At 43.5% G+C, this 12,594-nt stretch overlaps 1 protein-coding gene across 2 annotated transcripts in view; it reads left to right on the top strand.

The window, feature by feature from the left end:
- Positions 1-2,983: 2,983 nt before the first annotated feature.
- The window catches only part of KCNJ16 (potassium inwardly rectifying channel subfamily J member 16), a 48,644-nt gene continuing 39,033 nt past the window's right edge, over positions 2,984-12,594 (top strand). For both annotated transcript variants that reach the window (XM_073310719.2, XM_073310720.2), the window contains exons 1-2: positions 2,984-3,096; positions 3,177-3,247. The gene's annotated coding sequence lies outside the window, so the exon portion shown is untranslated. The remainder of the gene's footprint in view (positions 3,097-3,176; positions 3,248-12,594) is intronic.

Here is a 12,594-nt window from a genome sequence, read left to right as displayed (position 1 = left end):
TTTTTATCTTGCATGTGTTGTCAGCCCAAGCTTTGTAGTGGTGCAAACTCATCTTTCCTACAGGCATGATGTTGCCAGTGAGAAGCACCCGGCAATACGCAGTAATTAAAGCCTTTGTAGGCCATGCATATTTTAATTATTACTTGTTTTAACGTCAAAAGCCTGCCCACATGAGACAGAGTCTTACGTTCCATGAGGGCCTGAAATAAGGGCCAACACATTCCTTTATAGCCCCAAATATTAAACAGACATTAATGTGTTTTGAGCCTAGTATTCTTTAGATGCATATAAATCAAATTGTATAATGGAAAAAAAACCTCCTCCATATGTTGGAAAGCTGAAACAAGGCACTAACGCTAAGTGATAAAAAGTGGCGGCTGCAATAAAAGTTGATTAAAGTATTAGTTTAGCATTATGCAGAATACAACTGTATTTCATCTTTGTTAAAGCAAAGCAAGGATTGGTTTCCACTGGTGAGGCCTCTGGGTTTCAGCTGTAGTCCCTGTAGGACTCCTAAAGTTCTCAGGTTCCGACTTACACAATGGCAAAGTCTAAGCGTAGTCAAGTTTTTCATCAGTGAGAAGGAAGTTAAATAACACTTGACTATAGTAGACAAAACAAGACTATGCATAGACTAACTGGAAACATCTAGAGTTTAAAATGACCTGATAGAGAAGAAGAAAAAAAATCAAAGTCGTCCCAGGAATGAAATATTCCTTCCCTGTGCTTCCTGTTCTCTTTGTTATGCTAACCAAGGTAGGATTAGATTTCCACTGGCAAAAGAAATAATATTTGTAGATTTTTTTTGTGTGTGTGTATGTGGGAAGTGGAATAGAGAGACTTAGGACTTCTTTTCCAAACTTTATTCACAAGTACAATTATTATTACTGTTTTGTATTGTTGAATACCCCATAGGCCCCAGCTGAGATTGGGGTGCAGTTGTGTTAGGTGATGTACAAACACATAGTGAGAGACAGTCCTTGCTTCAGAGAGTTTATGGTCTAAATAGACAACACAGATAAAGAGTGAGAGAAGAAAGATCAGATCAGTGGTAATGTTGGGAATAGAATTCAGGTCTACTGAGTCCTAGTACAGTGCCATATCTTCTGGTGTGCAATGCTTGAGCCCAGAGTTTTTATCAGAAGGAAAAACAGTCTGCTTTTCTGTATTCTGAACATTGGTCAGGTTAACATCTGTCACTAGTTCCATGAACCCCTTTTGTTAGTATGAGGAGACACAGTCCAAGCAACCGTTTATGTACAGGAGACCTCAAACAAGTTGTATGTCTTTGGATACTCATCTGCAGTGGCTAGGAGGAAGGGGTAAGAGGGAGCTTTTCATAAATCCACCAAGCTTTTCAGAGTGCTCCAAAAACACATAGAGAATTGTCCTGGACTCTCAGCCCTGGGAGCTACTGCTGCCCATGCTAACTCTCTAGGAAAAGTCATAAGGGACTTTCAGTGGAAAGTAGGCACTTAACCTGCCTAGGCATTTTTGAAAATCCCACTAGGTGTCTATCTTCACCTTTAGGTAACTCAATACTTCTGTAAATCTGGCCCTGAGAACTAGAGAAGAGGGAAGTAACGCCTGTAACTATATTGACTCTTATTGCTTCTGGGGTGTTGCTTTTGGGTTGCCTCAAAGTTTAGTATTTTCTGCTGCTCCAGCTGCCTCTGGGGTGCTATTCATTTAGAACATGGGCTGGATCTTGTAATTAAGGGACTGAGACCACAGTTTTCAAACTCAGCTGTCTAAATCCATGTATGGTTCAAAATACGTGACCTGGTTTGCAGAGGTGTTGAAGTCAATAAGAGATGTGCGAGTTCGGCACCATCCAAAATCAGATCACTGAGTTAGGGGCCTAAATATGGATTTTGGGACATAATTTTAAACATCTAATTCTGAAATTTTGGCTTTGACTTCTAACTACCCTCCACTGTCCTCTGAGCTCACCTGCCATAGGATCACCCGCATCCCTCTGCTGTGATGAACCTTGCTAGCCCTTCTGTGTCCTTTCCCAGCTTTCTTTCATTTTCGTTTAATGTACTTATTTATTTAGCACTATTAAGTGAATCTTGCACTAGTAAGGTATAGGCTGCATGGAGGCAGCATACAGTCTAAGTCAGCACTGTGCAGAGTGATGTGTAACAAAGTGAACACAGAGTGGAATGTGGCCACTCTAGCGTGGCTGCGTCAAGGGGCTTTTGGAAGGAGGAAACAGGTCGAGCGGCGGCTTTAATTGGGAAGCTAATGTAATCAGGGAGGGTGATGTGAAAGATGCTGCGAAGTCAGGAGTAGGGGGAAAAGGGAGAGATCCAGAGTCTAGTGTGCTTGGGTTGTAGGCAGGTCAGTGTGTATTTAGAGATGAGATTGGGGATATAGGGGAAGATGGAATTTTGCAGAGCCGTGGTGGGCAGGATGAGGAGCTTGGCTGCAAAGACTGTGGAAAGTTGAAGCTAGTGAAGGAATTCAAGAATTGGGGAGACAAGGTCACAGCACCGGGACAGTAACTTTGTCAGCTGCAACTTGAATGCAGAGGTGGTGAAAGCAAAAATCCAGCAAACATTTTAAATGTTTAGAAAAGGTCCCAAAGTGAACCAAAGTTGTTCTGTGTGTGTGTGTGGAGAGGAGGGGGTAAAGGGGCCTCTTTTTGATCTTCTCTTGACGCATTTTGCACACCTCTAACTTGTACCGATCCACATGTAACACCATGTAATATGTAACCTGCCTGTCTGAAAGAAGGTTAGTACACATTCTTGTACACAATGGAAATTCCACCTGACCTTAGGAACAAAAGACTGTAAAAAAGACAACATAGGAACTTTAAGTCCCTTAGTCCTATAGTAACATTTCAGCAGGTATTTGCCAACTGACCCTGCCTGTAAACATTTGAAATATCACTTCTATTGTGAATGGTATTTCTCAAGCAGGAAATCTAAATGTTGTGCTTCGGTGACCTTAGCATTCTGTAGCCTGTGTTTGAAGAGCAGACAGGGAAGTAGCCAGGCATGTTGCTGAGTGGCTGTCACCTGTTTCTCGAGATGCCAGCAGCTAGTTAAGTAGATCCTCAGGGTTCGAGTGTAGCAGCAAACTGGGGTAAATGTTTAACTTGAATCTTTGGAGTTTGTGGCTTTCGCCTTTCCTTTTAACCAGCGTGGGTTTTTTTTTCTTTACAGTTGCACAACTGCAAACACACAGATACCACAGGGGTACTTCATATAACTTGCTTATGGAAGAATGATCAAAGGTAAGGTGCTTTATGTTTTATATTCCTATCGTTTCTATCAATGGGAGAGATGCTTCAAGTTTCCATGTTGGCTTTTTCTAGCAGGGTAGCAGAGCATGTAGAAAATTGTATCAATATTGTGTCAGGTAGAAACAGGAGAACATCCAACTAGGGTTTCAGAATGAAAGAAAATTTTATGTTGCTCTGATGATATTTTCTACCTTTTGGGCCAGTTGACCCATATACCTTTAAGTCATGCCATGACGTTGTCAGAAAGATCTCACTTGCAAAGCAAAAGTGACAGCAAGAAATGCAGCTCAGAGTTGTGAATTTTTGTCCTTGAGATTGTGTGGCTAGAGCTGGGAATTTTCTGACAATTTTTTTTTCTGAAAATGCTGATTCATTGAAACCAAAACTGATCGCAAAACACTTGACTCAAACAACTGAAACTTTCTGGTTTGAAAAAGTTAAACAGGGTGTTTTGACAAAATTGAAACTTTTCAAACCAATTTTTTTTTAGTTGAAATGACTTTTTCTTTCAAAATTTTAGTAAATTTACACTAGAAAATTTTAAAGGAAAAGGTTTGAAATGGAATGAAGCATTTAAAAATTATTGAAACAAAAGATACTGATTCTTCTGAATTGTTTCACCCCCCCCCCCACACACACCCCGCTCCACTCCTTTGGTTAATGAAAATTTTCAAGATTAAAACTTTTCATCAGAATTTGGAATGGGAACAATTTCAAAAGGTCAAATATTCTCACGGGATGGGAAAACCCCACTTCCACCCAGCCCTATTTGTGGTAGCATCACACTGGAAGTCCTTTGGCTGCTTACATGTTTTTAAAGCAGGTCACTGAATAGACCAAACTGTTTTCATACTAATTCCATTTATATCATATTAGGATTTAAAGTGAGTAGTGACAATGAACTCTTCAAAGGTCAGACTAGATCATCACAGTGGTTTCTTCTTGCTTATGATCTATGGAAAATCCTAATCTAGATTTCACACACACATATGCACAGATTTCTCCTGCCTCCATTTCCCTGTTCACCAGACTGGATACCCTGTATCTTCCTCTCTCTCTCTTTTGCACTATTGCCTTAACAGATCTCCCCGTTCAAAGAGATAGCTTTATTGTTTCTGTTGTATTAAGGTCTAAGGGTTTCATCAGCCCCTTTGAAAAGCTCAGTATAGCCTAATTATTCTACTCTCTCCAGATGATTGTGTCCTTGCATTTTATTCCCTTCTATGTCTTTGTAGATGTGGGAAGAAGGTTCTTTGTGAGGGAAGCCAGCTGTTGATTCATCTGCGCAATATACAAAGGGCTAGAATGCCATTCTAACCCAATGCAGCTATGAGCTTGATTTTTGGCGCAGTACAGGCATTCGCTTTGTATTGTCAGTGTGTATGGTATAGAGCAGCTCAGAGTGAGTGCCTGGCTAAGAGGGCTCACATGCTGAGCTCTGCCTTTATGTTCGTTGACGGGGTTTAAAGTGGGGAAGGATTCAGAGGGATCTTTGCCAAAATTAAGTGCACAAAGGTAATTCAGGTAATAACTAAAGGGCTGGAGTTTTGTTTTGTTAAGTTTTAATTGAAGGCAATTTTAAAAGAAATTAAAGGTATAATGGAGGCATTGTCTATTCAATTGTCTCTAGAATCTATTGTAAATATTAGATAAGATCTGGTGCATTATTTATAATAATGATATTACCATAAAGTTGTTTGAAAACAACTAATTAATATTAATTGAGGAAGAACCAGATTCTTCCACTCTGACTCACATTGCATAGCAATTTACTCCATGAGTAGTACTATTGGTTGAATGGGGTAAGTAATGGATTTTATGGATGGGGAAACTGAGGCACAGGGGCAGCATCAAATGACTGGGACAAATTCACACAGCCAGTCAGGGGCAAGTTAAGAACAGAACTCAGCCTCTAATTCTTACCATTAGACAGTCTCTCATTCCTGATTTACACAGCCTTCAAATAGGGGTGAGGAAGAAATCTCCCCTCTCCCCACCCCCAAGTCTAACATTGTACACTCAGGAATGTGCTGGATTATGGAGTTACCTTTTTCTTAAACTATTGGGCTCTGCTGGTGGGAAGATTATTATTATGATTTATTGATATGACAGCGGCACCCGCACCTTGCTAAGCCCTATCCACACACAGAAGAGATAGATTATTGGTCTGACCTTATCTCATCAGGATAGGGACTAAGTTCCTACATTCCTAGGAATCAAAACCAGAGGGCAGAGACAGTCCTTTTGTTCTGTTTGTACAGTATCTGGCACAATGGAGTCCTAGGCCATGATTGTGACTCCGAAGTGCTACAGTAATGTAAATATATAAATAACGACTAGTAATTTTTAGTTGCTTTGAGAATATGGTAAGCAAAGGTTCACAAGCGCATTATATAATATAAGAGTGACACATTGCAATAAGCATCCAGAGCCATGAAGTTTCACCATTTTCACATGCCTTGGAGGCAAATTATAAATTACAGTTTAGGAGCTATTTATGCATATCTCGCTCCTGTAAACATAAAAAATGTTACCATTGGTGGGGGCGGGGAGAGAAAAATCACTCTGGTCTCAGGTTTCAGAGTAGCAGCCGTGTTAGTCTGTATTCGCAAAAAGAAAAGGAGGACTTGTGGCACCTTAGAGACTAACCAATTTATTTGAGTATGAGCTTTCGTGAGCTCATTCTGGTCTCATTCACCCTCAGCCATCCTAGGTGCACTGACCTGTTTTTCTGTGCTTGCAAGACGGAAAGTACCACTGTGACAAAGTCCAGGATCTAGTTTGGGCTGGACAGAAAATTGCCCTGATCAATGCAAAGGAATGCAGCCTACGCAGTGAGGAATGGGATTTCATGCCAGTCCCTGCTCTGATCGGTGCTTGTAGTTTAGTTAGCAGGAAGAATTGTCATGATCCTGGGGAGAGGGTAATGTGCAGTTGCTATGGTGAATAACAGCTGTTGGCAGGATTCTGAGACTCCTACACTGAATAGCATTGAAATGAACGGGAGTACTTCGGGGTAGGAAGCATGATCTGATAGGAGAGAGAATCTGGCCCAAGCGAAGGAAGAAGTCTGAATCTGGCCCATAAGAAGGAGAAAAGTAAATGTGGAATGACATTAATTTTCAAGTTTCAGAGTAGCAGCCGTGTTAGTCTGTATTCGCAAAAAGAAAAGGAGTACTTGTGGCACCTTAGAGACTAACCAATTTATTTGAGCATGAGCTTTCGTGAGCTACAGCTCACTTCATCTCAGATAAATTGGTTAGTCTCTAAGGTGCCACAAGTACTCCTTTTCTTTTTATTAATTTTCAAGAAGCTCACGGATTTAGCTTGTTCCTAGTCTGTTCACGAAATAAGTATAAAGACAATTGCAGAGTTGCGACCAACAAAATGGCACCTGTTGTAAAGTAGCTGAACTCAGATGTTGCAATCCGCCGAGAGGTTACAAAATCAGAACAGGTTCTCTGGAAGAGTGTGAGACTTGGCAAAAGGATAAGGAACTTTCCATCTATTCAAACATACCCTAGGGCTGTACAGGCTAAAGTGCCTTATTATTTGTCAGGTGCTTGATATTTGAGACGAGTCAGTCTATTTCCTGGTGTTTTTGTGCAATCTGGCAGTTCAACAAAGCACGTGAGCATGTGCTGAACGTTAAGCAGGGAGGCCTAGCTACTAAAATACACACAGACAATGGGACGTCACACCTGTTCCACATGATTTGCTGGACGGACGGCGCAGCAGAACGCCAAGGAACGGAGGGGTTATTCAGAACTTGAATTTCCATCCTGACCCTTAAGCGTGTCATTCCTCCGGGTCAGTGGAGAGACAACAGAAGGGCATTGTGGGGAATTTTGCACTGCTGCTGCCTGGACTGTACTAGGTTTGTGAGGAACAATTAACGCTTTGTGCTCGTAGGCCCTGTGTACATTAGGGAATTTTAGAAAAGCATTCCCACTGGTGCAAGCCCCAGCTCAGTGTTACCAGTGGGTGCCATAGTATGGACAATAAGAACGGCCCGACGGGGTCAGACCAAAGGTCCATCCAGCCCAGGGTCCCGTCTTCCGACAGTGCCCAGGGCCAGGTGCCCCAGAGGGAATGAACAGAACAGGGAATCGTTGAGTGATCCAGCCCCTGTCGCCCATTCCCAGCTTCTGGCAAACAGAGGCTGGGGACACCATCCCTGCCCATCCTGGCTAATAGCTCCCTTAATGCGTGGCCTTTTATATTGCTGCTGAAGAAGTGGAATTCACACAGCGTTAAAACCACAAGCATGGAAGGTGACATTCTCCAGCACCATTAATTCATCGTGGCTCATTGGCATTCATTTGACTAATAGGAGGAGAAAATTAAACAACTCCTTCTTTACATGTGTCAAGTGTCTCACATCTCACATGCTCTGCAGCCCATAATTCCATTGGATAATAGCATTTTGCAGGGTGAAATATTAAAATAAAATAATACCACTCCAAAATGTCAGGGTTTCTTTTACAGGAAATCTATTGATGTTAAAATAAATAGAATTATATTCATTTTCATTTTTTTAAATGAAAAGAGGATTTATCCAGTTTCTACAATATGCTTAAGGATTTATAGCACATGATCACATGCAGATTTATTAGGGGCATAAGGAGTTGGCATACGGCATCCTCTGGATAAAGCTGCTCAGTGCTGCTTTGTCTGGTCAATGAGGATTTTTCATCTTAATCATTATTCCTGGGACCATATGTGGCCCTGCATTTTACAGAGCTGTTTTAGTTTTATTACATAAAAGGGGTGGGTGAGCACTTCTTGCTGGTACATTTTGCTAGAGACAGCGGGAAGAATGATCTTGTAGTGAAGTCATTGGGCTGTGACTCTCTACAGCTGGGTTCAAAAACTATTGCACTAACAATTTTGCAAAATGTTTTCATTGTTCATCACAATGTTCCAGCTGAAAGCACTCTCATTCTTAAGGTGAAAGCATTACAGAGAAAACAAGGAGCAAAAGAACCTACACACATGCTAAAAAGCTTACCAGGGGTCACTCAGCTCCAACCTTGGGGCCCAGTAGCTATCAATCATTCATAACCCACAACTGGGTTCTCCCTGTGGTTACCAGTTCATAACTGTGTCAAATTCAGAATCAGAACAACCATGAATAGTTCAGTCTTTCTTCTATGCAGCTTGGGCCTTTGATCTTGGCCTCACATAACAAGTGATCAGCAGACAATGGCTCTCTCCTCTGGGTGTAGTTTCAAAAGGCTGGGTTTTTGTATAACTGGAGGTGGGGAATTTGCATTTACCTCCCCATAGATCTTCCCCAAGAAAACCACTTAACACTTTTTGTTCCCAAAGTCCATTCTTGTCTGGCACATTGTTCAATACTGTCCTTTGACCCCTCAGGTCTCACATCTGTCTCATCTCCCCCCTTGAAAGGTTACATAAAATTCAGGACAACAATAATACATAAACCATTCATTTAATGTAACAGATCCCCAAAACACTTAATTCACGAGGGTCTCCCAAGAATATGGCAGTAAATTGCCATATCTTTCCCACCTCCCTCCAAAAGAAGTGGGTGTAACTAGGGTGATTGACTGGCATCATAATGGAACCCATTGACTTATTTCATGGAAAGGATCATAGAATCATAGAATATCAGGGTTGGAAGGGACCTTAGGAGGTCATCTAGTCCAACCCCCTGCTCAAAGCAGGACCAATCCCCAACTAAATCATCCCAGCCAGGGCTTTGTCAAGCCTGACCTTAAAAACCTCTAAGGAAGGAGATTCCACCACCTCCCTAGATAACGCATTCCAGTGTTTCACCACCCTCCTAGTGAAAAAGTTTTTCCTAATAGCCAACCTAAACCTCCCCCACTGCAACTTGAGACCATTTCTCCTCGTTCTGTCATCTGCTACTACTGAGGACAGTCTAGATCCATTCTCTTTGGAATCCCCTTTCAGGTAGTTGAAAGCAGCTATCAAATCCCCCCTCATTCTTCTCTTCCACAGACTAAACAATCCCAGTTCCCTCAGCCTCTCCTCATAAATCATGTGTTCCAGTCCCTTAATCATTTTTGTTGCCTTCCTCTGGACGTTCTCCAATTTTTCCACATCCTTCTTGTAGTGTGGGGCCCAAAACGGGGCACAGTACTCCAGATGAGGCCTCACCAATGTCGAACAGAGGGGAACAATCACATCCCTCGATCTGCTGGCAATGCCCCTACTTATACATCCCAAAATGCCACTGGCCTTCTTGGCAACAAGGGCACACTGTTGATTCATATCCAAGTTTCTCATCCACTGTAACCCCTAGGTCCTTTTCTGCAGAACTGCTGCCTAGCCATTCGGTCCCTAGTCTGTAGCGGTGCACGGGATTCTTCTGTCCTAAGTACAGGACTCTGCACTTGTCCTTGTTGAACCTCATCAGATTTCTTTTGGCCCAATCCTCTAACTTTTCTAGGTCCCTCTGTATCCTATCCCTACCCTCCAGCGTATCTACTGCTCCTCCCAATTTAGTGTCATCTGCAAACTTGCTGAGGGTGTAATCCACACCATCCTCCAGATCATTAATGAAGATATTGAACAAAACCAGCCCCAGGACTGACCCTTGAGGCACTCCACTTGATACCGGCTGCCAGCTAGACATGGAGCCATTGATCACTACCCATTGAGCCTGACAATCTAGCCAGCTTTCTATCCACCTCATAGTCCATTCATCCAGCCCATACTTCTTTAACTTGCTGGCAAGAATACTGTGGGAGACCATGTCAAAGGCTTTGCTAAAGTCAAGAAACAACACGTCCACTGCTTTCCCCTCATCCACAGAGCCAGTTATCTTGTCATAGAAGGCAATTAGATTAGTCAGGCATGACTTGCCCTTGGTGAATCCATGCTGACTGTTCCTGATCACTTTCCTCTCCTCTAAGTGCTCCAGAATTGATTCCTTGAGGACCTGCTCCATGATTTTTCCAGGGACTGAGGTGAGGCTGACTGGCCTGTAGTTCCCCAGATCCTCCTTCTTCCCTTTTTTAAAGATGGGCACTACATTAGCCTTTTTCCAGTCGTCTGGGACCTCCCCCGTTCGCCACGAGTTTTCAAAGATAATGGCCAATGGCTCTGCAATCACAGCCGCCAATTCCTTTAGCACTCTCGGATACAGCGCATCCAGTCCCATGGACTTGTGCTCGTCCAGCTTTTCTAAATAGTCCCGAACCACTTCTTTCTCCACAGAGGGCTGGTCACCTCTTCCCCATGCTGTGCTGCCCAGTGCAGTAGTCTGGGAGCTGACCTTGTTCATGAAGACAGAGGCAAAAAAAGCATTGAGTACATTAGCTTTTTCCACATCCTGTGTCACTAGGTTGCCTCCCTCATTCAGTAAGGGGCCCACACATTCCTTGACTTTCTTCTTGTTGCTAACATACCTGAAGAAACCCTTCTTGTTACTCTTAACATTTCTTGCTAGCTGCAACTCCAGGTGTGATTTGGCCTTCCTGATTTCACTCCTGCATGCCCAAGCAATATTTTTGTACTCTTCCCTGGTCATTTGTCCAATCTTCCACTTCTTGTAAGCTTCTTTTTTGTGTTTAAGATCAGCAAGGATTTCACTGTTAAGCCAAGCTGGTCGTCTGCCATATTTACTATTCTTTCTACACATCGGGATGGTTTGTCCCTGTAACCTCAATAAGGATTCTTTAAAATACAGCCAGCTCTCCTGGCCTCCTTTCCCCCTCATGTTATTCTCCCAGGGGATCCTGTCCATCAGTTCCCTGAGGGAGTCAAAGTCTGCTTTTCTGAAGTCCAGGGTCCGTATTCTGCTGCTCTCCTTTTTTCTTTGTGTCAGGATCCTGAACTCGACCATCTCATGGTCACTGCCCCCCAGGTTCCCATCCACTTTTGCTTCCCCTACTAATTCTTCCCGGTTTGTGAGCAGCAGGTCAAGAAGAGCTTTGCCGCTAGCTGGTTCCTCCAGCACTTGCACCAGGAAATTATCCCCTACACTTTCCAAAAACTTCCTGGATTGTCTGTGCACTGCTATATTGCTCTCCCAGCAGATATCAGGGTGATTGAACCAGGGCCTGTGATCTAGTAACTTCCGTTAGTTGCCGGAAGAAAGCCTCGTCCACCTCATCCCCCTGGTCCGGTGGTCTATAGCAGACTCCCACCATGACATCACCCTTTTTGCTCACACTTCTAAACTTAATCCAGAGACTCTCAGGTTTTTCTGCAGTTTCATAGAGGAGCTCTGAGCAGTCATACTGCTCCCTTACATACAATGCAACTCCCCCACCTTTTCTGCCCTGCCTGTCCTTCCTGAACAGTTTATATCCATCCATGACAGTACTCCAGTCATGTGAGTTATCCCACCAAGTCTCTGTTATTCCAATCACATCATAATTCGTTGATGTGCCAGGACTTCCAGTTCTCCCTGCTTGTTTCCCAGGCTTCTTGCATTTGTGTATAGGCACTTGAGATAACTTACTGTTTGTCCTGCTTTCTTAGTATGAGGCAGGAGCCCTCCCTTCTCACACTCTCCTGCTCATGCTTCCTCCTGGTATCCCAAGTCCCCACTTACCTCAGGGCTTTGGTCTCCTTCCCCCGGTGAACCTAGTTTAAAGCCCTCCACACTAGGTTAGCCCCTGGATGGCGAAGGTTTATTCCCTGGATGCCAATTCTGCCATGATCTTTCATAATTTCGCATTTCAACTGTTCAGATAATAAGCATTCTGGTAGCAAGCCAGCATATAGCCTTCAGAAGTCCATACTGAGTGGTTTGACATCTGTCTGTGGAACCTATGGGACAGAGCTCTGACATGCCCTTTCTTATGCCTGGTACCCCAAAACCTTTGGCTGAGAACTTGAGACCTGGTCCTCCCACTCCCATCTGGTTTCTAGGGACTGTGTGTGGTGTCCCTGCATCCTTCAAGGGGTTGGCTGCATCAGTGATGGGTTGAGGTTCTCCATCACAAGCAGCATTTTTTGGACCAAAGGGAGAAATAAGGTAAAGCTGGCTCCCCGTGAAGCAGCTCTCAACCAGGCACTACTTTTAACAGCAGAGGGTTTGGGCAAGAGAGATTATTTAAACCTCCCTGTAGCGGGGCAGTCACCCTGCTCTGGCTCAACAAGGGTTAAAAGCCAGCCCGTGGAGAGGGCTGGGGCTGAGAGCCAATCAGAAAAGGCCAGGAGGCAGCCAATCAGGGCCAGGCTGGGCCCTATAAAAGATCTGCTGAGCCAGAAGGTAGGGAGTCTCTCTCTAGCTGTGGAGAGAGAAGGACCTGGCAGAATACATACGCCATTCACTTAAGTTTACATATCTTTGTTGTCCATTTCTCCCAAGGATGACAGGAGAGGGAACAAAGGGC

The sequence above is a fragment of the Lepidochelys kempii genome, chromosome 14 (assembly GCF_965140285.1).
Source record: "Lepidochelys kempii isolate rLepKem1 chromosome 14, rLepKem1.hap1, whole genome shotgun sequence".
Classification (NCBI taxonomy): Eukaryota; Metazoa; Chordata; order Testudines; family Cheloniidae; genus Lepidochelys; species Lepidochelys kempii.
This window is presented reverse-complemented; position numbering and strand designations above follow the sequence as displayed.